The following is a 4,678-nucleotide window of genomic DNA, read 5'->3' on the forward strand; positions in this document are numbered from 1 at the left end:
GTTAAGAGAAATATACTGGAACGCTCTGAACCTACATCACAAAATAGAGCTGCATACAGAATGAAGCACCCAGAACGTTGATGAGAAAAGTCCTTATGCAAACCATGGGTGGCTCTGAACTGCAAACAATAGGATCCAGGCGTCTACATGCATATTTTAACATTTTGAGCAGAAGTGAGATAATGAAATTCAAAAGAAAATGACTTCGAAATGGGGTGATGAAATTAAAAAGAAGGAAAACAAACAAACAAGAGTGGGGAAAAAATCCCCTCAAGCAACATCTGCTGGCATGGTCAACAGAGGAAAACATGTCACACTGGCAACATTAATAATGGGTATTTACTGAAAGGGAAATTGCCTCCAACTAATTAAAAAATGCTTTATAACTGGGTGGGATAAGGGAAACCAATTGGACATGAAGAAAATGACAGATGAATGGCTTAGAAAAGGAGGAAGTTAAATACTGTGGAATTGATTTGTGTTACAGTACATGTATGATCTGTGTTTCCCTCCTTCATTGTGTTTTTGGTTTTGTCTTGTGAACTAGTTTTCCTGAGTTGTCTGATTTGTCATTATATTCACATGTGTCCTGTTAATCATCTCATTAGCTCCCTCATTTGTTCTAGTATTTATACTCCCTGTTTCTTTCAGGTGGTTGTCTGATCTCATCTCTGTTTAAACATAAAGGGGTGGTTTCCCGGACCAAGATTAAGCCTAGTCCTAGACTAAAATGGCCATTTAAATCAGATTAACAGAAATGTGTTTTCTCTGTCATGGTTTTAAAAAGTCTAAGACTTAGTCTAGTCCAGAATTTAATAGGCTAATTTCCTGGAGGACTAGAGACTAGAGCAACTTCAGGACTAAATTGAGGCTTAAATTAAACCTACCAGGAGGCAGGTTTAACTTCAGATTAATTTCATTTGGAGGACACATGGATTACTTGGACTATGTCAATGATGATCAGCGCTTTCCACCAGCCAGGCAAGTTCTTGCAGACAGAAGTGACCCATTGCAACGTTTTGATGAAATAAGTTTTCGAGATCGTTTCCGCTTGCATAAAGTAAATGCAGTGGAGATAATTTCACTCTTAGAACCCAGGCTTTCATCTGTGACCCAAAGAGGACAGCCTATTCCAGTTTGTCTCCAGGTGCTCATAACTTTAAGGTGGCATGTGGCACCTTTCATCGAGAAACTGGAGATTTATGTGGTGTCAGTGAACCAACAGTATGTAAAGTCATTCACAGAGTGTGCAGGGCCATTTGTGAATTAAAAGCACATTACATAAACTTCCCTGATGCTAGAACCCAGGCTAACTACAAGGTACTATTCTATGAATATGGAAATTTCCCAGGAGTCATCGGTTGCATAGATGGAACCCATATTCCCATTAAGCGTCCTTCTACTCCAGATGCTGAGGAATACAGGAACCGAAAGAACTGGTTTTTCCATAAATGTCCAAGGTGTATGCACTCCCCAGTTAGAGTTTTCAAACATTGTTGCACGGTGGAAAGGTGCAACTCATGATTCCCAAATTTTCCTCAACTCATCTCTGTATACTCAATTTGCAAGAAGAGATCATAATGGAATTTTGCTTGGTGACAGTGGGTATGCTCAGAAGGATTTCTTGTTTACGCCATACTTGCACCCAACAACAGCTGAACAACTGCGCTACAACCAGGCTCATATGCGCACAAGGGGTTTAGTCAAGTGCATGTTTGGAAGAGTCGTTTTCAGAGCCTTAGGAAAACACTCAGATTCAAACCAAGTAGATGCTACACTGTCATCATTGCGACAGCTGTTCTTCACAACTACCTAAAAAAGCAGGGATGCCCAGATCCCCCAATAGAAGAGGATGACAATCCAGATGTGCCACAATTTACAACAAACCACAGAGAAGGACTTGCATACAGGGATGCTTTTGCATTGTGCCACTTTAAATAGATCTTTTTACATTATTTAACTTTCAACCCTCTGTTCAGATCTGATACATGTAATAATTAAACCAAATATTTGTTAAGTGCACAACTTTTTGGTCTGGTATGTTACTGAAACCACCACAACATCCATCTTTTCTTAATAAAACAATATTTATTTCACAGATTCATGTACTGATCTGACATTTGAGCCTGTTGCATCTCTCTCTCCATCTTTATCTCCAGTTCTACTTGTAGTATCTTCATCTTCATTTCATGCTCCTCCTTAAGATACTTCAATTTATGTTCATGAAAATCATTAGCCAACTTTTCATGAACAGTGAGTCTTTTCTTCTGGTTACCAGTACTGGCAGACATTGCCACCCTTGCTTCTGAGGATGTGGAGGGTAAGCTGCTTTCCAATTCTTCAGTTCTGTTTTGACCTTCTCCTTGAAACATGAACAGTTCATAAATGGTCAAATAAATACAGATTAAATGGGAAAATGTTTCACATCATATGACAGAAGCAAATAGAAGTTTGAGAGGAGAGAAACAAAAGCCAACATCAAATTCAAATACTTAATATAGGTGCATGTGATCCATCATCTGAACAGTCCAGATGGTCATCATCTGGTATGTTCTCCAAAGGTTGCTGATTCTCCAGTATTCCTGTCAGTAACTCATCCAACACATCACAGTCTTTATTTGCAGGTCCTCCGCCAATCTTAAACCTCTCTCTTCGAGCTACAGCAACAGTTTTTTTGAGGTTTATTTTGATATTTTTCCACAACACCTGTATTAAATAACTATTATAAATACAACAGTGATTTTAAAAAGCCATAATAAAACTAATGATTCTACCTGAAGTTGTTGTATTGTTCTTGTAGATGTGTGTTCATTTGCATTAAATTCATTACAAATAGATGTCCAGGAATTCCTTTTCTTTGATTCAACAGCTGATGTGTACAGTTTATCTTCGATAGCAGGATGTCTCGAAACTATTTGCTTTAAAAGACTTTTCTCATGTTCAGAAAAGTTCTTTGATCGCACTCTCTTTTCAACTTCCATTGCCATTTGCTTCTCAGTTGCATACAATTTTAACCTTTTCTTGGTTCATTCCATGTTTTATAGGCAACCTCAATCCAGCTAATCCTGACTTGCACAGGTGGTATTAAATTAATCGAGTGTATTTTAGTTGAGGACTCCATAGTCCAGGTGTTAGTAATCTGTACTTAATCTGTGTTTCAGAAAGCCATTTTTTAAGACATGATTAACTATTCTAGATTAAGGCCTACTCCTGTCTTAATTTAATCTTGGTCCGGGAAACCGCCTCAAAATGTTACTGAACGTGTTTTGGAATTCTCCTTTATTGTGCACTCCTTACTAATCATGTGACAATTTGTGTGTGTGTGTGTGTGTGTGTTTAATAGTTTAATTATCATTGATTGCAGTTTGTTTTCCGGCTCCGAAATGTAAAGTCAAGACAATGTCCATCTTTAAATCCTGGTCTGAAGCGAAGTTTTACTTTTCTCAGTGCAAGATACATTAACAATATATAATGATAGATGGTACTCTTAGTGTGCTGAAACCTCTTTAAGCTGCAACGATGAGAAGTCAACAGACATTTAAAAATGGCTTGCAGAGTAACAGAGTGCTGCTTTCAAGACAAAAAAATACTACTTCACCCCACAGCCATACCTTAACCAGTTGCAATGTTAAAGGCAACCCATTAATAATGTAAAGACAAGACAGGGAGAAAAACAGTCTGGGTTATAACAAACTTTGTTTGATATTTCCATAGTGAATCTGTTTTAATCAGTGAACTCTTTTATTATTGATTATTACAAGAACCAATTAATTCATTTCATAACGTCATGATTGGGTAGGGAGGGCTTTATTTCTGATTAGAGAACATTCTGGATTGCATTTATACAAATTAGGTAATCTTAAAATTGTGGAACCTTACTGTGACAAGAGACCAGTCTGGTTACACACAAGTGAAAATAAAGCTTGGACTCTTTGAGCGTGTTAACCATTTAACATCTATCATCTTCTCCTCTTGCCCCACTTCTGGGTCATGTGCAGTGGGGAAAGGTGACTTTGTCAGAGTGATTCATCTTGCTGCAGGCTCCACCTGGATGGCAGACACCTGCTTGGATGAGCTTCATGACCCCTTTATTTATATATTTATATCAGTATCATTTATTGCATGACCTGCTCCAATAAGAGGTCCTGACAGGCTGCCCTTCTATGTTGCCTCTTTTACCTGCATTAGATTAATAACTAAGAACTGGAGAAAAATAAGAAAGATTAATTGTTAAGGTATACATATAAGTATATATAAGTATAAATTTATAAGGAATAATGAATGAATGAATGAATGAATGAATGAATGAAAAAAAAATGAATAAATGAATAAATGAAAAAATGAAAAAATGAATAGATGAATAAATGAATAAATACTGACTGGCTGAATGTCCAAAATAAACATGAACACATTGTTCACTCTGTCTGATTATTCTCTGTCTGATTTATTTATAATTGTTTACAATATAGCCTACTGCAGATTCTCTTTTAATAGCACTTAAGGTAAGAAAATAATAGTAAAAAATCATGCTTTTAAAGCCACATAGTCAATGACTGTTATAAGAACATTAGAATATTCCATTTATAAATATTACTTAATTTGCTGTCTCATGAGACTTTTTAAAAACTCACAGAGTACCACTGTACTTGTGCATCACACACATTACCAGATGCCAGTG

At 36.8% G+C, this 4,678-nt stretch overlaps 1 pseudogene across 1 annotated transcript; it reads left to right on the forward strand.

The window, feature by feature from the left end:
- Positions 1-931: 931 nt before the first annotated feature.
- Positions 932-1,941, forward strand: LOC311287458 (putative nuclease HARBI1; annotated as a pseudogene). Its single transcript has one exon. The product of its transcript is annotated as a putative nuclease HARBI1 (transcript).
- The last annotated feature ends 2,737 nt before the right edge of the window (positions 1,942-4,678 follow it).

The sequence above is a fragment of the Rutilus rutilus genome, assembly GCF_951802725.1.
Source record: "Rutilus rutilus genome assembly, chromosome: 3".
In the NCBI taxonomy this organism is placed as follows: domain Eukaryota; kingdom Metazoa; phylum Chordata; class Actinopteri; order Cypriniformes; family Leuciscidae; genus Rutilus; species Rutilus rutilus.